Raw genomic sequence first — 27,740 nt, forward strand, 5'->3', positions numbered from 1 at the left:
CATCTTATTGGTGTTGAATGAATATTGTAGTCAGCATTTTCAATGAGTGAGGAAAATCATCTTATTGGTGTGGAATGAATATTGTAGTCAGCATTTTCAGTAAGTGAGGAAAATCATCTTATTGGTGTGGAATGAATATTGTAGTCAGCATTTTCAATAAGTGAGGAAAATCATCTTATTGGTGTGGAATGAATATTGTAGTCAGCATTTTCAATAAGTGAGGAAAATCATCTTATTGGTGTTGAATGAATATTGTAGTCAGCATTTTCAATGAGTGAGGAAAATCATCTTATTGGTGTGGAATGAATATTGTAGTCAGCATTTTCAGTAAGTGAGGAAAATCATCTTATTGGTGTGGAATGAATATTGTAGTCAGCATTTTCAATAAGTGAGGAAAATCATCTTATTGGTGTTGAATGAATATTGTAGTCAGCATTTTCAATGAGTGAGGAAAATCATCTTATTGGTGTGGAATGAATATTGTAGTCAGCATTTTCAGTAAGTGAGGAAAATCATCTTATTGGTGTTGAATGAATATTGTAGTCAGCATTTTCAATAAGTGAGGAAAATCATCTTATTGGTGTGGAATGAATATTGTAGTCAGCATTTTCAATGAGTGAGGAAAATCATCTTATTGGTGTGGAATGAATATTGTAGTCAGCATTTTCAGTAAGTGAGGAAAATCATCTTATTGGTGTTGAAATGCTGTGAAGGAGCTGTGAGGGCAAATGCCACTATCTTGGAGCTGCAGCTCAGGATAGTAAGCAATCACTGCTCAGGATAGTAAGCAATCACTGCTCAGGATAGTAAGCAATCACTGCTCAGGATAGTAAGCAATCACTGCTCAGGATAGTAAGCAATCACTGCTCAGGATAGTAAGCAATCACTGCTCAGGATAGTAAGCAATCACTGCTCAGGATAATAATTAACCTATTGCTGCTAAAATAAAATATGGCGACTTAATAGATTGAGAATTATACATGATTCCACGGAACTAAGCAAACCTTGTAACCTAATGCCTAACTGAATCTATCAGAGCTAAAATAGTTCCCTTTAAGACAGTAGCCTATCACCTCTTATCTACTTATTCATGACACAAACACTTTTACTACATAAAAATACAACAATCTGCTGACCACCCGTGATGGGTGTAATTCTATAGTTTTTGTTTTTCCTCCCCCTCTGCCTGCGACCAACTATTATGAATAGTTCATTATAGCCTCAATGTTTTTTGGGTGCAGTTTTATATATTCTTAATATTTCATAATAGAATTCATGTTGACTGAGTGAGTGCTGCCAAACCCACAGGTATGCAATGGTTTGTTGACCCTTCCAGCACACCCATATGACCCACGAAAACAACTACACACAACATTTTCAAAAAGAAACGTCAGTAGATAAATAAACACTAGATATACTTACCGAAAACATCCATTGCGTTGGCTGAGACGACAGACTCTGTTGTGCTGGGGGTGTGCGATACGCTGCCCAATAAAATGTTTGTCCAACAAAAATAAAGGTGTTTTCAATCATTATTTGCCTTGTATATGCTTTCTGCATGCTGGGTGTGTCATATCATTGCAGATTTACTTTGAATTCATTGGTTACAAATCTCGTTTTCGTCACCTCAACTGCTCCCCAAAATCTCCTTACCAAAACGCCGATTTTTCGTTCACAAGCGACCGAAAAGCAGCGGTCGAGAGCGACTGTAAGGCCCGATCCCGCGCGGAAGGCTGACTGTAAGCCCGGCCCTAACAGACTGGTGGATGAGTGGAACAGGCTGATGTGGAGCTTGCCAATAGAATCGTCACATTCAAAAATAGATTAGATACATTCCTGGGTATTAGGTCAGGTTAGGGTCACAGGAGCTTAGGGTCAAAGGAGCGCCCTTGTACCCACTGCCCCATATACCAGTCTCCTGCAGTCTCCTATGTTCTAATGTTCTTGTTATGCCTTGTACAGACCCCCGGCCTCCTGCAGACTCCTATGTTCTGGTGTTCTTGTTATGCAGAGACCGGACACACTCTCATGCCCCATCACGGCACAGGTGGGCAGTGCCAGCCAGGGGTTAGTGCCAGGGTTCCATGATAAGGGCAAGGCTTGAACATGCCCTCAATGTTATAGCAAGTCTAATGTTTGGGTCCAGGAACCTTGACCTTTCAACACAAGGACGGGTATGCTGTGTCCTGGCCTGCCCCGTACCCTGCCCTGGTGCGCTGTGGGCAATATACAAGTTGTTTTATCCCTATATTTATGCTGATATCTCAAAACTGTCAATTTGTTTATGTTTCTCTATGTGCGCCATTAAATTCTGCATGTTTTCATATATAATACATGATGATTGTGTTGAGTTTATGGCTCAAAACTTGTTATATTCAATAGCGACATTTTAAATTTGACGCGCATGATCCTGGATACGCAGCGGGGCACTGTTTTGGCCCGGCCGTAGTGAGTTTCTCTATGTGCGCCATTAAATTCTGCATGTTTTCATATATAATACATGATGATTGTGTTGAGTTTATGGCTCAAAACTTGTTATATTCAAAAGCGACATTTTAAATTTGGCGCGCATGATCCTGGATACGCAGCAGGGCACTGTTTTGGCCCGGCCGTAGTGAGTTTCTCTATGTGCGCCATTAAATTCTGCATGTTTTCATATATAATACTTGGTGATTGTGTTGAGTTTATGGCTCAAAACTTGTTATATTCAATAGCGACATTCGAAATTTGACGCGCATGATCCCGGATATGCCGCGGGGCACTGTTTTGGCCCGGCCATAGTGAGTTTCTCTACGTGCGCCATTAAATTCTGCATGTTTTCATATATAATACATGATGATTGTGTTGAGTTTATGGCTGAAAACTTGTTATATTCAATAGTAACATCTGAAATTTGGCGCGCATGATCCCGGATACGCTGCGGGGCACTGTTTTGGCCCGGCCGTAGTGAGTTTCTCTATGTGCGCCATTAAATTCTGCATGTTTTCATATATAATACTTGGTGATTGTGTTGAATTTGTGGCAGAAAACTTGTTATATTCAATAGACACATTTGAAATTTGGTGCGCATGATCCCGGATACGCAGCGGGGCACTGTTTTGGCCCAGCCGTAGTGAGTTTCTCTATGTGCGCCATTAAACTCTGCATGTTTTCATGTATAATACTTGGTGATTGTGTTGAGTTTATGGCTCAAAACTTGTTATATTCAATAGCAACATTCGAAATTTGACGCGCATGATCCTGGATACGCAGCGGGGCACTGTTTTGGCCCGGCCGTAGTGAGTTTCTCTACGTGCGCCATTAAACTCTGCACGTGAAGGTTGTGAGACATCGCCTGCAGCCTTGTGAATGACTCTCGCTTAAAGTCTGGTATGAAGACCTCCAGGACGTCGCTGCTTTCGTCCGAACGTAATCAGCGACCTTCTCTCCTGGGTTTGTATTCTCGTCGTCCGTAGAGAACATTTCCAGGAGGCCAAAACCTTCAGTGTTCGCTTCTCCACACACCCGATACGCTAAATGGAAAGGTTCGCTCGTACCGACGCGTCCGCGCTTTGTTTTGATGCATTTTCCTCTGTTTTTCTCAATGATACTTTGCAATGGAGGAACACCTGCCTCGCCCAGACACAGGTCCGTGCCAGTGTCCCTACGCACACCTAATAGACATTCTGTGTTGTTTTCCTTTCATTAACTTCCATTCCTCTTTCCTTACAGAACTTACACACAACATCAAGTTTCGTTTGACGCGTTTCTGGAGTCGTCGCAAGCACCACCAAGCCCTCCATCAGACGTAACGCGCGTAAGCTGCCGAGGAGACCGTCGGTTGGCTCTGGTCTTCTTAACAGCCGTGTCACATGATCAGTGTGTGTAACAAACCATTCTTGGTACACACACACACGTCACCTTAACTGCTTCAAGTGTGACTCGCCCACACCCTAAATACCCAAGGCGATCTATTAGATTTAGCTTAAGGGAATGCTGTTCTATGCTTCACTACAGGCTATAAACAGAACACACCCAGTTTGACTCACCCACATAGACACATGGGTCACACACACACACACACACACACACACACGCACACCAGAAGCATTGAGCAGTGGAATGGATTGCAAGAAACGTTCGTGATTTTAAGGAAAAGTTGCATGAGAGCGGAAGTGGAGACGGGACAGAGCGAGTGTGTCACAACCACGCACACACACACACACACACAGCAGATGTTCCTCACCAACAAAGATGTCTCTCCCATTTCCTAGAGTGTGTTAGAACTTATTTGTTGAGTGTTTCCTGCAAACCCAACACACCCCAGTGGCAGGCACCAGTGTTAAGGATGCCTGTGTGTGTGTGTGTGTGTGTGTGTGTGTGTGTGTGTGTGTGTGTGTGTGTGTGTGTGTGTGTTTTCAGAGCAATGACTGACTGGAGGAGGAGGAGGAGGAGGAGGAGGAGGAAGAAGAAGAGAAGGAGGAGATTGAAATATATGTATTGTAATATATATTTAACTTTATTTAAATTTCTCTTATACAACAACAGCTGAGAGAGAGAGTGTACCATCTCTCTCTCTCTCTCTCTCTCTCTCTCTCTCTCTCAGGTGGCTGGTCTCCCCGGCAGCATCTTGAGGGACTGGCTGGTCTCCGCGGCTCAGTGGTCTGGTCTCCCCGGCAGCATCTTGAGGGACTGGCTGGTCTCCGCGGCTCAGTGGTCTGGTCTCTGTCTCCCTCCCTGCAAGAGTCTGGCAGAGTTTAGTGCCGAGTGTGTGTGTGTGTGTGTGTGTGTGTGTGTGTGTGTGTCTCTCTCTCTCTCTCTCTCTCTCTCTCTCTCTCTCAGCTCCCAGGCCCCCCAGGGTGTACCCCCCACAGGGTTTAGACAACCCCCCCACAGACACAAAGTACCCCCCCCCCCCTCTTCTCTCTCTCTCTCTCTCTCTCTCTCTCTCTCTGCAAGAAGTGTCATTTTGGTCAATAAATATTCAAGCAAATTCTGGTATTTTTTTGTCCATTCTGCAAAGTTTTCAACCCTGGAATAAGACACAGACCTTGATAAAAGTGGAGATAACAGGGAAACCAAGAGGAGGAGGAGGAAGAGGAAGACAGGAGGAGGAAGAGGAAAGATTAAGCTATTTTTTGGTATAGGAGGAAAGGAGGAAGAGAGGAAGGAAAGTGGAGGAAAATGGAGTCAAACTTTGAGGAGGAAATGAACGAAACTACCAAAATTATGCCGGAGAAATACACAGACCTTGATAAAAGTGGAGATAACAGGGAAACCAAGAGGAGGAGGAGGAAGCGGAAGACAGGAGGAGGAAGAGGAAGGATTAAGCTATTTTTTGGTATATGAGGAAAGGAGGGAGAGATGGAGGAAAGAGGAGAAAAATGGACTTGAACTTCGAGGAGGAAATGAACGAAGCCCCCAAAATTAAGCTGGAGAAATACACAGACCTTGATAAAAGTGGAGATAACAGGGAAATCAAGAGGAGGAGGAGGAAGCAGAAGACAGGAGGAGGAAGAGGAAAGATTAAGCTATTTTTTGGTATATGAGGAAAGGAGGGAGAGGTGGAGGAAAGTGGAGAAAAATGGAGTCAAACTTGGAGGAGGAAATGAACGAAACCACAAAAATAATGCCAGAGAAATACACAGACCTTGATAAAAGTGGAGATAACAGGGAAACCAAGAGGAGGAGGAGGAAGCGGAAGACAGGAGGAGGAAGAGGAAAGATTAAGCTATTTTTTGGTATATGGGGAAAGGAGGAAGAGGTGGAGGAAGGAGGAGAAAACGGAGGAAACATGGAGAGAATAAGTGAGGGAAATGACCTGTTCTTGAGGCAGCTCCTGACCTGACGAAGCCTGGGCCCTGAGCATACACAGGGGGTGCGTTGCTTCACTCACCCACAGCCTCCATGTGACCCCCCCCCAAGCCATGAGGTGCGTGGGTGTCCCCCTGGTGGTCTCCTGGGCTCACTGGAGGGCTGAGTCTGGTCTCATCTCAGCTCCTTCCCTGCAAGAACCATCACAGAGTTAGTGTGTGTGTGTGTGTGTGTGTGTGTCAACCCTAACTGGCAATATCTCAGAATCCACAACAGTTAGGAACACAAGATTCTAACACAAGATGCTCCTAACACTCCCCTACAACACCTATAACTGGCAGTGCTCACAACCTTATAGTTCAGGAGAAATTTGCCCTTAACTAAAAACTTTCCAAAAATACACAGACCTTGATAAAAGTGGAGATAAGAGAGAAACCAAGAGGAGGAGGAGGAAGCGGAAGACAGGAGGAGGAAGAGGAAAGATTAAGCTATTTTTTGGCATAGGAGGAAAGGAGAAAGAGGTGGAGGAAAGTGGAGGAAAGTGGAGTCAAACTTGGAGGAGGAAATGAACGAAACCACCAAAATTATGCCGGAAAAATACACAGACCTTGATAAAAGTGGAGATAAGAGAGAAACCAAGAGGAGGAGGAGGAAGAGGAAGACAGGAGGAGGAAGAGGAAAGATTAAGCTATTTTTTGGTATAGGAGGAAAGGAGGAAGAGGTGGAGGAAAGTGGAGAAAAATGGACTTGAACTTGGAGGAGGAAATGGATGAAACCACCAAAATTATGCCGGAAAAATACACAGACCTTGATAAAAGTGGAGATAAGAGAGAAACCAAGAGGAGGAGGAGGAAGCGGAAGACAGGAGGAGGAAGAGGAAAGATAAAGCTATTTTTTGGTATAGGAGGAAAGGAGGAAGAGTTGGAGGAAAGTGGAGAAAAATGGACTTGAACTTGGAGGAAATGAATGAAACCACCAAAATTATGCCGGAGATATACACAGACCTTGATAAAAGTGGAGATAACAGGGAAACCAAGAGGAGGAGGAGGAAGAGGAAGACAGGAGGAGGAAGAGGAAAGATTAAGCTATTTTTTGGTATAGGAGGAAAGGAGAAAGAGGTGGAGGAAAGTGGAGAAAAATGGACTTGAACTTGGAGGAGGAAATGGATGAAACCACCAAAATTATGCCGGAAAAATACACAGACCTTGATAAAAGTGGAGATAAGAGAGAAACCAAGAGGAGGAGGAGGAAGCGGAAGACAGGAGGAGGAAGAGGAAAGATTAAGCTATTTTTTGGTATAGGAGGAAAGGAGGAAGAGATGGAGGAAAGTGGAGGAAAATGGAGTCAAACTTGGAGGAGGAAATGGATGAAACCACCAAAACTATGCCGGAGAAATACACAGACCTTGATAAAAGTGGAGATAACAGAGAAATGAAGAGGAGGAGGAGGAAGCGGAAGACAGGAGGAGGAAGAGGAAAGATTAAGCTATTTTTTGGTATAGGAGGAAAGGAGGAAGAGGTGGAGGAAAGTGGAGAAAAATGGACTTGAACTTGGAGGTCAGGTCAGCTTGATAAAGAGATAGAAATTTTGGCCAAGGAGTTCCAGAAGTTGATGCAGGATTCCGTTCCAGAAGTTGATGCAGGATTCCGTTCCAGAAGTTGATGCAGGATTCCGTTCCAGAAGTTGATGCAGGATTCAGAAGCGCCCGCCAAGGACGTCAATTCCCGTTTCCTAAGTAGCGGGTCAACTCCTCCTCCTCCTCCTCCTCCTCCTCCTCCTCCTCCTCCTCCTCCTTCTCTCCCGCATGATAACAAACGTAACATCTTGACTAACCAACCTTCTGCCGACTACGCCATCACTCAGAGCTTTTGCAGGCAATGACCAGGATTGCAGCGCGAGAGACTTATCCTGCAATGCCCGGATGTCACGAACAACTCTTTGTGTCAGAACCGGGTGGTAAAATCTCCTTCGTCAGGTCCAGATTAAAGCCGGGGACAGAACCGCCAGCTCCTGTGTGCACCAGCGCGATCATGGAACTCTTTGTGTCAGAACCGGGTGGTAAAATCTCCTTCGTCAGGTCCAGATTAAAGCCGGGCACAGAACAGTCAGCTCCTGTGTTCACCAGCGCGATCATGGAGCCTGGAGTCTTTGGGGAAGGTGTTCGGCACAGCCTCGTCAAGGAGTTAATGTGACCAAGTTGATATCAGCTGTGGAGGGTAGAGGGCTTTTAGCCGGACAAGTAGACACCTATCGGTTGTCTACTGGTATGGGCGTCTATCCCAAAGCTGGTGGCTGGGCTGAGGGAGGGAATATGTCTCTGAGGGAGGGAATATGTCTCTCCAATGTTGTCAACTTTTTTGAATTTTTTGTGTACATGGCTGCCATCAAGGGCCAGTTTGGAAAAGGTTCTTTATCCCCCGCTGACAAGCTGCACGACTTCATGCTTAAAATAAAACTAAGATGGAGGAGAGAGACAGAGCCCCCGCTGTAGGCAAGTTCTGTTTTGTCCACGGTTCTGGTAGACACACCACAGGGGAGTGTTTCCCTGTGCTCCAGTTAAAGAAAGAGCGAGCGGGAAAGTTCGTGAAGGGGTCAGGGGAAGCCGAGCGCCCCCCAAAACCAACCCAGGGTAGCAACCCGGGGGGGAGGAAACCGAGACTGCAGTGCAGGCTGGCAATAGTAGCCTGCATGAATCTGTTGTGGCCGCGTGCAGGCAGCCTGAAATTATGGCACTTAAAGTCAAGCTCGGTTCACTACAAGCATCATTTGTGGTCGACGGCGGCGCAGCGGTTAATGTGTTGTCTGAAAGGACATGCTTAGCTTTGAAACGCGCGTCGCGGGGAGGCCGCCATGACCCTCGGACCTGAGCCTTTGTGTTGTCAGCGCCGACAGGCTTGACATCCTTGGGTGGGTGAGTTTGCCAGTGGGTTTGGGAGGAAACAGCCCTGTCCTGCGTTTGGATTTGTACGTGACGTCAAACTCTTCCTAAACAGCCCTGTCGTGCGTTTGGATTTGTACGTGACGTCAAACTCTTCCTAAACAGCCCTGTCGTGCGTTTGGATTGTTACGTGACGTCAAACTCTTCCTAAACAGCCCTGTCGTGCGTTTGGATTGTTACGTGACGTCAAACTCTTCCCTGCTGTCTGCCGGTCTTCTTGGGTTGTCGTCGCTGGGGTCTGGCCGCATGGTAACACTTCCAGACAGCAACACAGTAAGGCTTCAAGGGAGGTGTTTCAAGGCCATGGATCAACCAGTGCGCCTCGCTTCTCCCTGGGCAAGAAGACAAATACCCAGCCAAGGTGTGGGAAGGTGTTTCTCCTGAGTCGGTGGTGCGTACCGTGCCCACTCTTTCCACGGTGCCGGGGCCTGGCGTGGGCACCTCCTCACTTCATGGTCAACCGCCAACACCAGCTGACGTTTGCAGGGGATGGAAAAATGTCAATGTGATAGTCGAGGGGAATGACGGAATCCCTCAACGAGCCGCAATGCTCGTCCCTGAGTCAGTCCCTAGCGCCACCGTGGGCTGTGACCTCTGCCTAGAAGGCCCAGCCGTGCCCACACGCTGGGACAGAGTCCACCCTTAGCACGGTGCGCGAGGGAGGCAGGACCGTACCTTTAGTGGTTAATGGCGCTGGCGGTGCAGTGAAACTCAGGAATGGGGTCATTTTGGGTCGCGCCTTAGCGTTTGACGGACAGGTGTCCCCAGACCCTCTAGAGCTAGGCAGCCTTGTGTCGGCGCGGTGGGTCACCCGCCCCCGGCGACACATCTTGTCAGGCCTCATCTGTGGACTCTTTAGTCAAAGTGGTGGATTACCCCGAGCTCAAGGGCCGCTTCTGAAGCTTCTACATCAGTATCGTGACGTCACTGCCCTGCCCAGTGAACCTTGGGTGCGATGCTGCGACAGAACACAGCATTAGGGCAACACCCAACACCAGACGCTGTACATTCCTGCGTACAGACTCCCACACAGCCCAAGGCAGGCTGTAGATGACCAGGTTAAGGACACCAGACCCTGTACATTCCTGCGTACAGACTCCCACACAGCCCAAGGCAGGTTGTAGATGACCAGGTTAAGGACACCAGACCGTGTACATTCCTGCGTACAGACTCCCACACAGCCCAAGGCAGGTTGTAGATGACCAGGTTAAGGACACCAGACCCTGTACATTCCTGCGTACAGACTCCCACACAGCCCAAGGCAGGCTGTAGATGACCAGGTTAAGGACACCAGACCCTGTACATTCCTGCGTACAGACTCCCACACAGCCCAAGGCAGGCTGTAGATGACCAGGTTAAGGACACCAGACCCTGTACATTCCTGCGTACAGACCCACACAGTCCAAGGCAGAGGTGCTGGTCTTAAGGCCAAGCTGACTAAATGTGAATTTTTAAAGGCGAAAGTTACCTTTTAGGCCACAGTGTTGATGGCGATGGTGTCCACACGACGGACGACAAAATATCGGCCATAAAGAATTTTCCGCAACCCAAGACCGTGGAAAAGGTTCGGCCTTTCCTTGGGTTGTCCGGGTACTATAGGCCTTTCCTTGGGTTGTCCGGGTACTATAGGCCTTTCCTTGGGTTGTCCGGGTACTATAGGCCTTTCCTTGGGTTGTCCGGGTACTATAGGCCTTTCCTTGGGTTGTCCGGGTACTATAGGCCTTTCCTTGGGTTGTCCGGGTACTATAGGCCTTTCCTTGGGTTGTCCGGGTACTATAGGCCTTTCCTTGGGTTGTCCGGGTACTATAGGCCTTTCCTTGGGTTGTCCGGGTACTATAGGCCTTTCCTTGGGTTGTCCGGTACTATGGGCCTTTCCTTGGGTTGTCCGGTACTATAGGCCTGTCCTTGGGTTGTCCGGGTACTATAGGCCTTTCCTTGGGTTGTCCGGGTACTAGAGGCCTTTCCTTGGGTTGTCCGGGTACTATAGGCCTTTCCTTGGGTTGTCCGGGTACTATAGGCCTTTCCTTGGGTTGTCCGGGTACTATGGGCCTTTCCTTGGGTTGTCCGGGTACTATAGGCCTTTCCTTGGGTTGTCCGGGTACTATAGGCCTTTCCTTGGGTTGTCCGGGTACTATGGGCCTTTCCTTGGGTTGTCCGGGTACTATAGGCCTTTCCTTGGGTTGTCCGGGTACTATGGGCCTTTCCTTGGGTTGTCCGGGTACTATAGGCCTTTCCTTGGGTTGTCCGGGTACTATGGGCCTTTCCTTGGGTTGTCCGGGTACTATAGGCCTTTCCTTGGGTTGTCCGGTACTATGGGCCTTTCCTTGGGTTGTCCGGGTACTATAGGCCTTTCCTTGGGTCGTCCGGTACTATGGGCCTTTCCTTGTTGTCCGGGTACTATAGGTCTTTCCTTGGGTTGTCCGGGTACTAGAGGCCTTTCCTTGGGTTGTCCGGGTACTAGAGGCCTTTCCTTGGGTTGTCCGGGTACTATAGGTCTTTCCTTGGGTTGTCCGGGTACTATAGGCCTTTCCTTGGGTTGTCCGGGTACTAGAGGTCTTTCCTTGGGTTGTCCGGTACTATAGGCCTTTCCTTGGGTTGTCCGGTACTAGAGGCCTTTCCTTGGGTTGTCCGGTACTATAGGCCTTTCCTTGGGTTGTCCGGGTACTATTGGCCTTTCCTTGGGTTGTCCGGTACTATAGGCCTTTCCTTGGGTTGTCCGGGTACTATAGGCCTTTCCTTGGTTGTCCGGGTACTATGGGCCTTTCCTTGGGTTGTCCGGGTACTATAGGCCTTTCCTTGGGTTGTCCGGGTACTATAGGCCTTTCCTTGGGTTGTCCGGGTACTAGAGGCCTTTCCTTGGGTTGTCCGGGTACTATAGGCCTTTCCTTGGGTTGTCCGGGTACTATTGGCCTTTCCTTGGGTTGTCCGGTACTATGGGCCTTTCCTTGGGTTGTCCGGGTACTATAGGCCTTTCCTTGGGTTGTCCGGTACTATAGGCCTTTCCTTGTTGTCCGGGTACTATGGGCCTTTCCTTGGGTTGTCCGGGTACTATAGGCCTTTCCTTGGTTGTCCGGTACTATAGGCCTTTCCTTGGGTTGTCCGGGTACTATAGGCCTTTCCTTGGGTTGTCCGGGTACTATAGGCCTTTCCTTGGTTGTCCGGTACTAGAGGCCTTTCCTTGGGTTGTCCGGGTACTATAGGCCTTTCCTTGGGTTGTCCGGGTACTATAGGCCTTTCCTTGGGTTGTCCGGTACTATGGGCCTTTCCTTGGTTGTCCGGGTACTATAGGCCTTTCCTTGGGTTGTCCGGGTACTATAGGCCTTTTCCTTGTTGTCCGGGTACTATAGGCCTTTTCCTTGGGTTGTCCGGGTACTATAGGCCTTTCCTTGGGTTGTCCGGGTACTATAGGCCTTTCCTTGGGTTGTCCGGGTACTATAGGCCTTTCCTTGGGTTGTCCGGGTACTAGAGGCCTTTCCTTGGGTTGTCCGGGTACTATAGGCCTTTCCTTGGGTTGTCCGGGTACTATAGGCCTTTCCTTGGGTTGTCCGGGTACTATAGGCCTTTCCTTGGGTTGTCCGGGTACTAGAGGCCTTTCCTTGGGTTGTCCGGGTACTATAGGCCTGTCCTTGGGTTGTCCGGGTACTAGAGGCCTTTCCTTGGGTTGTCCGGGTACTATAGGCCTTTCCTTGGGTTGTCCGGGTACTATAGGCCTTTCCTTGGGTTGTCCGGGTACTATGGGCCTTTCCTTGGGTTGTCCGGGTACTATAGGCCTTTCCTTGGGTTGTCCGGGTACTATAGGCCTTTCCTTGGGTTGTCCGGGTACTATAGGCCTTTCCTTGGGTTGTCCGGGTACTATGGGCCTTTCCTACAAGGTTTTGGCAACACTGCTCCGCCTCTGACGCACTCTTAAGGAGAGAGGTCCCTTTTCATTGGACCGCCCCACAACACAAGAGTTTTACAGACTTGAGGTCAGCGTTAACCAACACTCCATCCTTGGCCTTCCTGGACTACAGCGTCCCTTCCACACCTTCTACAGATGCCTCAGCCCTGGGTCTTGGTGCTGTTTTGATGCAGCCGGACGCTCGCGGTAAAAATCGCGCTATTGCGTACGCGAGTCGTACTTTAAACCAGGCCGAGGCAAACTATTCACTGACCCACCAGGAAACCCTAGTGGTTGTTTGGGCTCGTAAGCATTTTAGGGATATCATCCTTGGCTATCCTATCCCTGTCTTTACGGGCCAGGCGCCAGATACATAGCTTTTTAACCCTTTCAGCGTGATGATTTTTTTTCGCTATTATTTGTAATTTCCACATTAAATATCCTGCTCAGGTTGATGAATTTCTCCTGAATTTTTTCATTTTACATGTATCATCAGCAATAACTCATGTTCTAGATTTTTAAACGCGGTAAAGTTTAAAAGTTTGGTAAGAAAATAGGCGGCCTCCTGCCAGATGTACGATGCATGCCCTATGTGTGCAGGGCGATGCCAGATATTCGATGTACATACAACCACATACCTGTACAGCTGCACACCTGCTTGTACAGTGTGCACTCAACTTGAAATATATTCATTACATAAAACAAATATGTATGTACTCGCATTTACTGAAACGCAAAGACGAGCAAACACACACACACACACACACATCGTAACTGGTATAAGAAACAATTTTGGGGGTAAAAACTAGATGTAAAAAGTTAATTTCATGGTATATTAGGCAATTCATGTCAGAAAAAAAAAACTAACAGGAATTCTTGTTCAAAATACATATTTCACGCGTGTTAGTGTTAGTGTGTGTGTGTGTGTGTGTGTGTGTGTGTGTGTGTGTGTGTTGGGGATGTGTGTGTGTGTGTGTGTGTGTTGGGGATGTGTGTGTGTGTGTGTGTGTGAGTGTGTGTGTTGGGGATGTGTGTGTGTGTGTGTGTGTGAGTGTGTGTGTTGGGGTTGTGTGTGTGTGTGTGTGTGTGTGTGTGTGTGTGTGACCCAGGGTGTAGCCGTAGGTGATGCATTCCTTGAGTCTCACACACGCTCATCAGAATGTTACTTGTGTGTGGTACACCCTGAAGCAGTCAGGGACACACAGAGCAACATTGCACCCACTGCGCATCCAGCGAGTGGTTCAATGCTTTTTTTCGGCCTTGGCAGTGTGTGCAGACATGTGGCACCTTCTGCGGGCTTTTTCTACTGTGGAGGAGGATGGAGCCAAGGAAGGAAAGTGCCGCTCTGTGAGTCTCCTGGGGTTTGAGATGGATGGTGGTTTGAGATGGATGGTGGTTTGAGATGGATGGAGGTTTGAGATGGATGGAGGTTTGAGATGGATGGTGGTTTGAGATGGATGGTGGTTTGAGATGGATGGTGGTTTGAGATGGATGGTGGTTTGAGATGGATGGAGGTTTGAGATGGATGGTGGTTTGAGATGGATGGAGGTTTGAGATGGATGGTGGTTTGAGATGGATGGTGGTTTGAGATGGAGGGTGGTTTGAGATGGATGGTGGTTTGAGATGGATGGTGTTTTGAGATGGATGGTGGTTTGTGATGGTTGGTGGTTTGAGATGGATGGTGGTTTGTGATGGATGGTGGTTTGAGATGGATGGTGGTTTGAGATGGATGGTGGTTTGAGATGGATGGTGGTTTGAGATGGATGGTGGTTTGAGATGGATGGTGGTTTGAGATGGATGGTGGTTTGAGATGGATGGTGGTTTGAGATGGATGGTGGTTTGAGATGGATGGTGGTTTGAGGATGGATGGTGGTTTGGGATGGATGGTGGTTTGAGATGGATGGTGGTTTGAGATGGATGGTGGTTTGAGATGGATGGTTTGAGATGATGATGGTTTGAGATGGATGGTGGTTTGAGGATGGATGGTTTGAGATGGATGGTGGTTTGAGATGGATGGTGGTTTGAGATGGATGGTTTGATGGATGGTGGTTTGAGATGGATGGAGGTTTGAGATGGATGGTGGTCTGAGGATGGATGGTGGTTTGAGATGGATGGAGGTTCTGAGATGGATGGAGGTTTGAGATGGATGGTGGTTTGAGATGGATGGTGGTTTCTGATGATTTGATTGGTGGTTTGAGATTGATTGTGGTTTGAGTTGGATGGAGGTTTGAGATGGATTGTGGTTTGAGATGGATGGTGGTTTGAGATGGATGGTGGTTTGAGATGGATGGAGGTTTGAGATGGATGGTGGTTTGAGATGGATGGTGGTTTGAGATGGATGGTGGTTTGAGATGGATGGTGGTTTGAGATGGATGGAGGTTTGAGATGGATGGAGGTTTGAGATGGATGGTGGTTTGAGATGGATGGTGGTTTGAGATGGATGGTGGTTTGAGATGGATGGAGGTTTGAGATGGATGGTGGTTTGAGATGGATGGTGGTTTGAGATGGATGGTGGTTTGAGATGGATGGTGGTTTGAGATGGATGGAGGTTTGAGATGGATGGAGGTTTGAGATGGATGGTGGTTTGAGCATTGTGGTCTACGAGGGTGTTGGCACTAGTATACAAAATCAGGTTTAAAATATCGCCTGTCTCTACGTCACAGCGTATGGAAAGTTTCAAACCAAACCTGTTCCGCTTCTGAGGCATGTACTGACGAGATGGCAGGCTTCCTCTCCACGGCACAGCACTTTCGTCAACACAGAAATCCTTGAATGGCTTAAATTTGTCTTGAAACTTTTTCCTCATGTCACTGAACACAAGTTGTATTTTTTGAAATTTGTTGTTTGGAGTTTGTGTTTCATTGTCATTGAAGTGAAGATGTTTTAGAAGGAGAAGAGGTCTGTTGTACGTCATTAGTTTTGGAATTTCTGGTACTAACAAACACAAACATTTCATCCCTGTTTGTCGCTGTACATTTACGCATTCTACCTTTTGCTGGAGAAATAATTGTTTGCATAAGATATTCATGATAACTGTTCATTTTCCTCACAATTTTGTCCATAATTTCATAATCAAAATATTAAAAAAAAATCCAACTCAGAGGAATCCTGAGAGAGAGAAAGACGCCCTCACAGATCCCGCTAAGGAACAGCAAAGGGGTGAAGGACCTGCTCCAGTTAGGTGTGTCACAGCCCACACTCTGCCTGATGTCCTGCCTGAGCCTCCTTGCACCTCCCTGACCTCATCTATATATGAAGCACAAAACAACAACAGTCCACTATGTGCGTAACGATATCAAGAGTTGTTATATGAGAAATAAACGAAGGAGATTTCAAAAATAATGGACTATTTAAAAAAATGCACAAACTTTTGACTTTTACTTTATCGTTAGAAATTATTTTGTTATTGTACTTACAACATACAAGTATACGTTCTGGAGTTATGACTGGAAATGCTTCAACTTAATCATTTATGGTTCATGATAATTGGAGAGAGAGAGAGAGAGAGAGAGAGAGAGAGAGAGAGAGAGAGAGAGAGAGAGAGATTGGTGGCTCATTGGTTGAACTTTCTTCGTTCCCGGTCATCCCACAAGGGCTGGGGTGTGATGTGGGTGAGGTCCTGGCTATGTCGAATGACCAGGTAATACTGAGCAGAACACGTGTCGTCAGGTACTTTGACGAGTCGGAGTCGTGTCATGACGCGGTGAATTACACGCACACAGTTTGCGATCAGACCTTGGCACACACACACACACACACACACACACACACACACACACACACACTGAATTCTCGCCCGTGAAATGCGCCCCTGATCATGAGTTCGAATCCGCAGAAGGTTGTTTTCTCCAGGCAAATTTTTGTGGGTCATTGCGGCGGTCACTGTTCCCTCTTGAGCAAGGGGTATGGGGTGAGTGGTGTGATGGTCTTTGCAACACCCAATGATGTAGTGATAGTGCTTACAAGCCACTGTCGGGAGAATACTGCTGGCGGAGACGCAGGCCATGCTGAACTATACAATATCACCTCATTCACATACCCTTTATTTCACTCTCTCTCTCTCTCTGTCTCTCTGTATATATATATATTAGACACACACCCACCCATGCCTTTGTGGGCTTGGAGGATGTGTCGGGTGTCTCCTGACTTGGTTTACTTGAAGGCAAGGCTTCTCGTGATCTCTGTGGACTCAGTGCCTCCAACTCAAGGTCCATCAAGGCGATCCAAGCCTTCAATGGGTTAAACATTTTAGGGATATCATCCTTGGGTATCCTATCCCTGTCTTTACGGGCCAGGCGCCAGATACATAGCTTTTTAAGGGTACAAACCCCACTGGTCGCCTCGCCCGGTGGTACCTGACTATCCAGGAGTTTGGGGCAACCTTTAAGTGCTTACCTGGCCGCGTGAATGTCGTCGCGGATTCAGTGTCGAGGAGCGTACCTGTTGGCTCAGTGGCAGAAGCGTTTACCGAGATTCAAAATTTCAGCCTACAGGATTTAGCAGCAGCCCAGCGTGGCCATGACTTTTGGGGTGAGGCAACATACACTCTGGAGTCGGGTCAGGAAACAAGCCTCCCGCCCCTACCCGTGTCTGTTCCACGATTCTTCACTGCTGGCCCGGCAAAAAGGAGTCCGTTCGTGGTACCGGAGTGTTGCGTACCAGCGGTGCTCAACTTAAGTTCATGACGCGATCATTGCTGGTCACCCGGGGAGGGAGCGCACACCAACAGCGTTCCCAGCGGTCTATTGTTGATATTGCCAGCGTGTATTGCTGGATCATTGGGAGGGAGCGAGACACACACCATTGTTCCCAGCGTTCATTTTTTGGCCAAGTATGCGTGTAGATATTGACGCATATGTGGGTGAGTGTGTCAAGTGTGCCCAACATAGAGGGACGGTGCCCTGGCCTGCGCCCACCCTAGAATACCCGCCCCCTGCCCGGCCTTGGGATGTAGTTTCCGTTGACTTGCTCCAGCTTCCCGCCAGCCACCAGGGCGCTGGGTACCTCTGGTGTGTGTGGACCACTTGTCTGGGTATGTTGTTTTAGCCCCGGTGCAAGATAGACCTGCTAAGTCCATTGCTCATGGCCTGATCAGTCATCTCATTTGTCTGTATTCCTCGCCTGGAGTGTTGTTAAGTGATAATGGAACAGTCTGCCATTACACAGTCTTTTACAGTCAGTTATCACCCAGCCAGCAACGGCCTTGTTGAGCGCGTGAACAGGAAGGTTTTTAGATGTCCTGTGCCCGGCTGTTAGCGGACTTCAGCACACATGGGAGAACTGGCTACCATGTGTTTCAGCAAGCATAGACAGCCGTGTTCGGGGGTCAACAGGACAGTCTCCCCACTACATCATTTTTGGGGTTGAGAAAAGACTCCCGTATGACCTGCTCGGAAGCTCTCATTCCCCTGTATATAAGGTAGATGATTAGTCTAAGGTTCAACTCAAGGTTTTCATAGATGTTCACGGAGAAGAGAGGCTACAGGAGGCTACATGAGGCTACAGGCTCGCAGCAACACAAGCCTCTGTGACCTTGAAAGTGGGTGAGTTTGTTAAGATTCCAGTCCCAGAGAGACATTCAAAGTTGTCCCCTAAGTTCGTGGGCCCACGCTGGATACTTAGGGAACTTGGCGCTCACAAATTTGAGCTTTATGATCTCATTTTTAATTCATAGGAAATTGTGCATTGTGATCGCCTCAAAAAGATGGACGCCCAGCCTGAGGTCATCAATTTGACTTTCGTTGAACTGCCGAGAGCCACCTGTTTGCCCCAGCCTGAGGTCATCGCTTTGACTTTACTTGAACTGCCGAGAGCCACCTGTTTGCCCCAGCCTGAGGTCATCGCTTGTCTACCTTCCCAACACACGACCATCACCTGCGACCTCGCCAATAAGGGTTTTCTGCTTGGCTCCAGGAAATGCTGCCCCTCGCCTTCTACTTCCTTCCGTGCTCCGTTCTGGCTGCAGACCCTGTGCACCTCAAGCTGGGAGCCCTCTCTGCTCATTTGGGCCGGGTTTCCCTGGTCGAGGATGTCCTGTGGGTCCAGTACCCGTTCACAGCTCTGGTGGAAATACCGGGCACAGTGAGGGCAGTGACGCAGCAAGTGACGGGTTGTGTTGCAGGTGGATAGCAGTGCTCCTGAAGACGGTCTCCTGCGTCTGAAGGATGACTGCATGAAGTGCTTGAAGGATACTCTAACCCTGGCTTTGGGGAACTACACAGCTCTTTCCTTTCCTAACCGTACTGAACCGGGCTTGATCGACGGGACTGGGCAACTTTCCCGCAAGTTGTTTGGAACCGCAACGGACGAGGGTGTGGAGGAACTGTGGGCAGGGCCCGTGAGAGGGGGGTGAAGCTGGTATCTTTACACCAGGGCCCGGTCTCAAAGGGGGCCAGTCACCCGACCAGGAGGGAAAAAAATGGGAGAGTAAATGGTAGGGGCCCAATGACACTCATAGTACCAGGGCCCAGTGATGGCTCTCCCTGGCCCTGACTGTGGGATAGGCATAACCGTGTGGCTTCACTTGCTGCTACTCAACACAAAACCATTAGGATGAATTCCTTCCACATTCCCAGACTTGAGCATGCAGTGCAGGATATTGCTCCTTATTCCCGAACCTTTGGCTCTTCCATTAATGAGCTGTGGACCGCCATGGCTACTATGTACCAAATGGAGCTTGTTCTGCAAACCTTGCCTGCCTTGACAGTCAACTCTGTCCTCCACGCTAATGCTCTGGTCATACAGAACGTGGTGGATGTAGATTGTGGAAGGGCTACCTCTTCTCTTTTTCCTGTCAGGGATTTGCCATGCAGCACCACTGTCCCTCGCTGGAGTCACTCCTGCCGTCGGAAGCTGTAGTGCTGCACATCCCTTCAGGTCAAAGGAAGTGTTTGAGGCTCATCAGCTGGAACCTTTCCCAGTCAATAACTTGGCGATGGTGCTGGACTCACCTGCCACAGCGGTCTTAATTCGTAATGATCTATTGCTTCATGCATCGGGCCAGCCGTCAGACCTGGGCTCCTGCAAAACAGAGTATCACAATCTCTATTTTCGCTCAGCGTCACTCTTTGCATTCCTCCCGTTGCCAGGTGGTGTCTGCGAGGTGGTGCTGGCCCAGTCGGCTGCTTCTGAGGCTCTAGAGAGTTGTCTGTATCATCGCCTCGTCCCTAAATCACTTTTCCTCAGGAGGTCTCAGGATTTCCCTGCTTCTTGTTCACAGTAGCAGTGTTTGTGGCCGTGGTCTGAGAGTTGTCTGTATCATCGCCTCATCCCTAAATCACTTTTCCTCAGGAGGTCTCAGGATTTCCCTGCTTCTTGTTCACAGTAGCAGTGTTTGTGGCCGTGGTCTGAGAGTTGTCTGTATCATCGCCTCGTCCCTAAATCACTTTTCCTCAGGAGGTCTCAGGATTTCCCTGCTTCTTGTTCACAGTAGCAGTGTTTGTGGCCGTGGTCTGAGAGTTGTCTGTATCATCGCCTCGTCCCTAAGTCACTTTTCCTCAGGAGGCTCTCTGGATTTCCCTGCTTCTTGTTCACAGTAGCAGTGTTTGTGGCCGTGCTCTGTCCTGCAGGCTCAACCTGTAGAGAGGCTGCAGGTCGCCTGGTGGTACGGGTGGCTCGCTCCCTACGTTCTGTCAATTTGACGACCTTTCCGGAGAAGCTCCATCGTGGATTTGCGTCAAAAATGCCTCCCAATCTATCCTATTGACAGTTTGGCGAGTCTCAGCTTTTCCAGGATGAAGTGTGTGACAAGCAGCCTTTCCGAGATAACCTTTTCAAACTTCTCTGAACTGTAGTCAGCCGTCCACGACTCTACCGGCTTGCCTTGCCCCATAGTACATCACTGGTCCTGCCGGTGGTTCTTTCTACCGTCATCGTCGTCCCCTGTTCTGCCTTGTTCAGCGGCCCTGACTTTGTACAGCCATCTTCAGGCACCGCGCTGACCTCCTGCGCATTGTGACTCAGACTCACAAATCTTCTGCAAGGATTTTTTTCTCCTTTTGTTATTAGTGTTACAAATAGCTCCGTTACCATGCAGCCTAGTAACATTTAGTCAATCTATTTTCCTAGGCTGTATCTTGCCCATGACTACTCCAGCTATTGTTGTGTTATCTGGGACTATTGCTGACCCCCTGTTTCCCTGCCCCTGTATCTTGCCCATGACTACTCCAGCTATTGTTGTGTTATCTGGGACTATTGCTGACCCCCTGTTTCCCTGCCCCTGTATCTTGCCCATGACTACTCCAGCTATTGTTGTGTTTTCTGGGACTATTGCTGACCCCTGTTTCCTGCCCTGTATCTTGCCCATGACTACTCCAGCTATTGTTGTGTTTTCTGGGACTAGTGCTGACCCCTGTTTCCTGTTCCTGTATCTTGCCCATGACTACTCAGCTATTGTTGTGTTATCTGGGACTAGTGCTGACCCCCTGTTTGCCTGGCCCTGTATCTTGCCCATGACTACTCCAGCTATTGTTGTGTTTTCTGGGACTAGTGCTGACCCCCTGTTTCCCTGCCCTGTATCTTGCCCATGACTACTCCAGCTATTGTTGTGTTTTCTGGGACTAGTGCTGACCCCCTGTTTCCCTGCCCCTGTATCTTGCCCATGACTACTCCAGCTATTGTTGTGTTATCTGGGACTAGTGCTGACCCCCTGTTTGCCTGCCCTGTATCTTGCCCATGACTACTCCAGCTATTGTTGTGTTTTCTGGGACTACTGCTGACCCCCTGTTTGCCTGGCCCTGTATCTTGCCCATGACTACTCCAGCTATTGTTGTGTTTTCTGGGACTATTGCTGAGCCCCTGTTTGCCTGGCCCTGTATCTTGCCCATGACTACTCCAGCTATTGTTGTGTTTTCTGGGACTATTGCTGAGCCCCTGTTTGCCTGCCCTGTATCTTGCCCATGACTACTCCAGCTATTGTTGTGTTTTCTGGGACTAGTGCTGACCCCCTGTTTCCCTCGCCCTGTATCTTGCCCATGACTACTCCAGCTATTGTTGTGTTTTCTGGGACTACTGCTGAGCCCCTGTTTCCCTGGCCCTGTATCTTGCCCATGACTACTCCAGCTATTGTTGTGTTTTCTGGGACTAGTGCTGACCCCCTGTTTGCCTCGCCCTGTATGTACTTGCCCAGTTAATGTTACTTCCATGATTGTTTTTATTTTCATTGTCATTTCCCGATGTTGTGTCGTTAAGCGGACTCTGACTTGTATATATTTTCCTACATGCAGCCATAACAGGCCCTGGCTTAACTAGTACTCACGGTGCGACTGTACCATGGGTAGGTACGCTGATCTTAAGGGTCAGGTGAGCCGTGAGGTCGTGACTTTTACCGTGACCAAGCGATGTAATGTGTATATTATAACAATGTGAATCTGTGGGTGTATGTCATCTCGCCATGGCCCAGCGGAGCCAGGACGCTGCCCACAGACGCTACGCTGTGCTTAGGGGGCGCTCCTGTACCAAGACAAGCCGGCAGATCACAGCGGGCAGCGGAGGAGAGCACAGGACTTCCCGGAGTGTGCGTACGACTTACGACTCGTCCACAAAATACTGTAACTACTCTGTGAACATATTTAAAAGCAACACGACCATTTAATCAACCAGAGAGAGAGAGAGAGAGGAGATTAAGTGAACTCAACGGCCCTGCTCGGCCAACACACAACACACATCGCTTAACCAATATGTACTATGACTTCTATCAACCGGAGCAAGCAGGCAACAGTGCACCGGACCTAGCGGGAGATAACACTTCGCGCCTTAATCAAGAACACAACAAAAAACACCTAACAAAAACGCTGACAAAATAAGTGAGGGAAATGACCTGTTCTTGAGGCAGCTCCTGACCTGACGAAGCCTGGGGCCTGAGCATACACAGGGGGTGCGTCGCTTCACTCACCCACAGCCTCCATGTGACCTCCCCCAAGCCATGAGGTGCGTGGGTGTCCCCCTGGTGGTCTCCTGGGCTCACTGGAGGGCTGAGTCTGGTCTCATCTCGGCTCCTTCCCTGCAAGAACCATCACAGAGTTAGTGTGTGTGTGTGTGTGTGTGTGTGTCAACTCTAACTGGCAATATCTCAGAATCCACAACAGTTAGGAACACAAGATTCTAACACAAGATGCTCCTAACACTCACCTACAACACCTATAACTGGCAGTGCTCACAACCTTATAGTTCAGGAGAAATTTGTACTTAACTAAAAACTTTCCAAAAATACACAGACCTTGATAAAAGTGGAGATAACAGGGAAACCAAGAGGAGGAGGAGGAAGGGGAAGACAGGAGGAGGAAGAGGGAAGATTAAGCTATTTTTTGGTATAGGAGGAAAGGAGGAAGAGGTGGAGGAAAGTGGAGGAAAGTGGAGTCAAACTTGGAGGAGGAAATGAACGAAACCACCAAAATTATGCTGGAGAAATACACAGACCTTGATAAAAGTGGAGATAACAGGGAAACCAAGAGGAGGAGGAGGAAGAGGAAGACAGGAGGAGGAAGAGGAAAGATTAAGCTATTTTTTGGTATAGGAGGAAAGGAGGGAGAGGTGGAGGAAAGTGGAGAAAAATGGACTTGAACTTGGAGGAGGAAATGGATGAAACCACCAAAATTATGCCGGAAAAATACACAGACCTTGATAAAAGTGGAGATAAGAGAGAAACCAAGAGGAGGAGGAGGAAGCGGAAGACAGGAGGAGGAAGAGGAAAGATTAAGCTATTTTTTGGTATAGGAGGAAAGGAGGAAGAGGTGGAGGAAAGTGGAGGAAAATGGAGTCAAACTTGGAGGAGGAAATGAACAAAACCACCATAATTATGCCGGAGAAATACACAGACCTTGATAAAAGTGGAGATAAGAGAGAAACCAAGAGGAGGAGGAGGAAGCGGAAGACAGGAGGAGGAAGAGGAAAGATTAAGCTATTTTTTGGCATAGGAGGAAAGGAGGAAGAGGTGGAGGAAAGTGGAGAAAAATGGACTTGAACTTGGAGGAGGAAATGGATGAAACCACCAAAATTATGCCGGAAAAATACACAGACCTTGATAAAAGTGGAGATAAGAGAGAAACCAAGAGGAGGAGGAGGAAGAGGAAGACAGGAGGAGGAAGAGGAAAGATTAAGCTATTTTTTGGTATAGGAGGAAAGGAGGAAGAGGTGGAGAAAATGGACTTGAACTTGGAGGAGGAAATGTATGAAAGCTCCATAATTATGCCGGAAAAATACACAGACCTTGATAAAAGTGGAGATAAGAGAGAAACCAAGAGGAGGAGGAGGAAGCGGAAGACAGGAGGAGGAAGAGGAAAGATTAAGCTATTTTTTGGTATAGGAGGAAAGGAGAAAGAGGTGGAGGAAAGTGGAGGAAAGTGGAGTCAAACTTGGAGGAGGAAATGAACGAAACCACCAAGATTACGCTGGAGAAATACACAGACCTTGATAAAAGTGGAGATAACAGGGAAACCAAGAGGAGGAGGAGCAAGCGGAAGACAGGAGGAGGAAGAGGAAAGATTAAGCTATTTTTTGGTATAGGAGGAAAGGAGAAAGAGGTGGAGGAAAGTGGAGGAAAATGGAGTCAAACTTGGAGGAAATGAACGAAACCACAAAAATTATGCCGGAAAATACACAGACCTTGATAAAAGTGGAGATAAGAGAGAAACCAAGAGGAGGAGGAGGAAGCGGAAGACAGGAGGAGGAAGAGGGAAGATTAAGCTATTTTTTGGTATAGGAGGAAAGGAGGGAGAGGTGGAGGAAAGTGGAGAAAAATGGACTTGAACTTGGAGGAGGAAATGGATGAAACCACCAAAATTATGCCGGAAAAATACACAGACCTTGATAAAAGTGGAGATAAGAGAAACCAGAGGAGGAGGAGGAAGGAAGACAGGAGGAGGAAGAGGAAAGATTAAGCTATTTTTGGTATAGGAGGAAAGGAGAAAGAGGTGGAGGAAAGTGGAGGAAAATGGAGTCAAACTTGGAGGAGGAAATGAACAAAACCACCATAATTATGCCGGAGAAATACACAGACCTTGATAAAAGTGGAGATAAGAGAGAAACCAAGAGGAGGAGGAGGAAGCGGAAGACAGGAGGAGGAAGAGGAAAGATTAAGCTATTTTTTGGCATAGGAGGAAAGGAGGAAGAGGTGGAGGAAAGTGGAGAAAAATGGACTTGAACTTGGAGGAGGAAATGGATGAAACCACCAAAATTATGCCGGAAAAATACACAGACCTTGATAAAAGTGGAGATAAGAGAGAAACCAAGAGGAGGAGGAGGAAGAGGAAGACAGGAGGAGGAAGAGGAAAGATTAAGCTATTTTTTGGTATAGGAGGAAAGGAGGAAGATGTGGAGGAAAGTGGAGAAAAATGGACTTGAACTTGGAGGAGGAAATGAATGAAAGCGCCATAATTATGCCGGAAAAATACACAGACCTTGATAAAAGTGGAGATAAGAGAGAAACCAAGAGGAGGAGGAGGAAGCGGAAGACAGGAGGAGGAAGAGGAAAGATTAAGCTATTTTTTGGTATAGGAGGAAAGGAGAAAGAGGTGGAGGAAAGTGGAGGAAAGTGGAGTCAAACTTGGAGGAGGAAATGAACGAAACCACCAAGATTACGCTGGAGAAATACACAGACCTTGATAAAAGTGGAGATAACAGGGAAACCAAGAGGAGGAGGAGCAAGCGGAAGACAGGAGGAGGAAGAGGAAAGATTAAGCTATTTTTTGGTATAGGAGGAAAGGAGAAAGAGGTGGAGGAAAGTGGAGGAAAATGGAGTCAAACTTGGAGGAGGAAATGAACGAAACCACAAAAATTATGCCGGAAAAATACACAGACCTTGATAAAAGTGGAGATAAGAGAGAAACCAAGAGGAGGAGGAGGAAGCGGAAGACAGGAGGAGGAAGAGGGAAGATTAAGCTATTTTTTGGTATAGGAGGAAAGGAGGGAGAGGTGGAGGAAAGTGGAGGAAAATGGAGTCAAACTTGGAGGAGGAAATGAACAAAACCACCAAAACTATGCCGGAGAAATACACAGACCTTGATAAAAGTGGAGATAAGAGAGAAACCAAGAGGAGGAGGAGGAAGAGGAAGACAGGAGGAGGAAGAGGAAAGATTAAGCTATTTTTTGGTATAGGAGGAAAGGAGGAAGAGGTGGAGGAAAGTGGAGAAAAATGGACTTGAACTTGGAGGTCAGGTCAGCTTGATAAAGAGATAGAAATTTTGGCCAAGGAGTTCCAGAAGTTGATGCAGGATTCAGTTCCAGAAGTTGATGCAGGATTCAGTTCCAGAAGTTGATGCAGGATTCCGTTCCAGAAGTTGATGCAGGATTCAGTTCCAGAAGTTGATGCAGGATTCCGTTCCAGAAGTTGATGCAGGATTCCGTTCCAGAAGTTGATGCAGGATTCCGTTCCAGAAGTTGATGCAGGATTCCGAAGCGCCCGCCGAGGATGTCAATTCCCGTTTCCTAAGGAGCGGGTCAACTCCTCCTCCTCCTCCTCCTCCTCCTCCTCCTCCTCCTCCTCCTTCTCTCCCGCATGATAACAAACGTAACATCTTGACTAACCAACCTTCTGCCGACTACGCCATCACTCAGAGCTCTTGCAGGCAATGACCAGGATTGCAGCGCGAGAGACTTATCCTGCAATGCCCGGATGTCACGAACAACTCTTTGTGTCAGAACCGGGTGGTAAAATCTCCTTCGTCAGGTCCAGATTAAAGCCGGGCACAGAACCGCCAGCTCCTGTGTTCACCAGCGCGTCCATGGAACTCTTTGTGTCAGATCCGGGTGGTAAAATCTCCTTCATCAGGTCCAGATTAAAGCCGGGCACAGAACCGTCAGCTCCTGTGTTCACCAGCGCGATCATGGAACTCTTTGTGTCAGATCCGGGTGGTAAAATCTCCTTCATCAGGTCCAGATTAAAGCCGGGCACAGAACCGTCAGCTCCTGTGTTCACCAGCGCGATCATGGAACTCTTTGTGTCAGATCTGGGTGGTAAAATCTCCTTCATCAGGTCCAGATTAAAGCCGGGCACAGAACCGTCAGCTCCTGTGTTCACCAGCGCGATCATGGAACTCTTTGTGTCAGATCTGGGTGGTAAAATCTCCTTCATCAGGTCCAGATTAAAGCCGGGCACAGAACCGTCAGCTCCTGTGTTCACCAGCGCGATCATGGAACTCTTTGTGTCAGATCTGGGTGGTAAAATCTCCTTCATCAGGTCCAGATTAAAGCCGGGCACAGAACCGCCAGCTCCTGTGTTCACCAGCGCGATCATGGAGCCTGGAGTCTTTGGGGAAGGTGTTAATGGAGCCTCATCAAGGAGTTAATGTGACCAAGTTGATTTCAGCTGTGGAGAGTAGAGGGCTTTTAGCCGGACAAGTAGACACCTATCGGTTGTCTACTGGTATGGGCGTCTATCCCAAAGCTGGTGGCTGGGCTGAGGGAGGGAATATGTCTCTGAGGGAGGGAATATGTCTCTGAGGGAGGGAATATGTCTCTGAGGGAGGGAATATGTCTCTGAGGGAGGGAATATGTCTCTGAGGGAGGGAATATGTCTCTGAGGGAGGGAATATGTCTCTGAGGGAGGGAATATGTCTCTGAGGGAGGGAATATGTCTCTGAGGGAGGGAATGTCTCTCCAATGTTGTCAACTTTTTTGAATTTTTTGTGTACATGGCTGCCATCAAGGGCCAGTTTGGAAAAGGTTCTTTATCCCCCGCTGACAAGCTGCACGACTTCATGCTTAAAATAAAACTAAGATGGAGGAGAGAGACAGAGCGCCCGCTGTAGGCAAGTTCTGTTTTGTCCACGGTTCTGGTAGACACACCACAGAGGAGTGTTTCCCTGTGCTCCAGTTAAAGAAAGAGCGAGTGGGAGAGTTCGTGAAGGGGTCGGGGGAAGCCGAGCGCCCCCCCAAAACCAACCCAGGGTAGCAACCCGCGGGGGAGGAAACCGAGACTGCAGTGCAGGCTGGCAACAGTAGCTTGCATGAATCTGTTGTGGCCGCGTGCAGGCAGCCTGAAATTATGGCTCTTAAGGTCAAGCTGGGTCCACTACAAGCGCCATTTGTGGTCGACGGCGGCGCAGCGGTTAATGTGTTGTCTGAAAGGACATGCTTAGCTTTGAAACGTCCGTCGCGGGGAGGCCGCCATGACCCTCGGACCTGAGCCTTTGT

The 27,740-nt window shown here is 48.2% G+C and overlaps 2 long non-coding RNA genes across 14 annotated transcripts in view; one reads left to right on the top strand and one right to left on the bottom strand.

Annotated features, from left to right (window-relative positions):
• Positions 1–4,906: 4,906 nt before the first annotated feature.
• Positions 4,907–27,740, bottom strand: part of LOC126991258 (uncharacterized) — a 42,947-nt gene continuing 20,113 nt past the window's right edge. The window contains exons 1-4 of one of the 6 annotated variants that reach the window (XR_007745336.1): positions 24,807–24,914; positions 22,504–23,427; positions 5,230–5,984; positions 4,907–5,029 (exon numbers count right to left, since the gene is read on the bottom strand). This is a non-coding gene — a long non-coding RNA (uncharacterized LOC126991258). Of the gene's footprint in view, positions 5,030–5,229; positions 5,985–22,503; positions 23,428–23,627; positions 23,752–24,016; positions 24,160–24,806; positions 24,915–27,740 lie in introns of those variants that run through there. The other 5 variants (XR_007745338.1, XR_007745337.1, XR_007745340.1 and 2 more) reach the window with 5 other exon arrangements.
• LOC126991260 (uncharacterized) lies at positions 5,792–26,268 on the top strand. 8 transcript variants are annotated; one of them, XR_007745342.1, is made up of 4 exons: positions 5,792–5,911; positions 22,539–23,341; positions 23,542–23,741; positions 25,521–26,268. It is a non-coding gene; the product is annotated as an uncharacterized LOC126991260 (long non-coding RNA). The 8 variants fall into 8 exon arrangements; XR_007745346.1 differs by lacking the exon at positions 25,521–26,268 and adding an exon at positions 25,321–25,468; XR_007745347.1 differs by lacking the exon at positions 25,521–26,268 and adding an exon at positions 25,121–25,311.

This window comes from Eriocheir sinensis, unplaced genomic scaffold, assembly GCF_024679095.1.
Source record: "Eriocheir sinensis breed Jianghai 21 unplaced genomic scaffold, ASM2467909v1 Scaffold252, whole genome shotgun sequence".
Classification (NCBI taxonomy): domain Eukaryota; kingdom Metazoa; phylum Arthropoda; class Malacostraca; order Decapoda; family Varunidae; genus Eriocheir; species Eriocheir sinensis.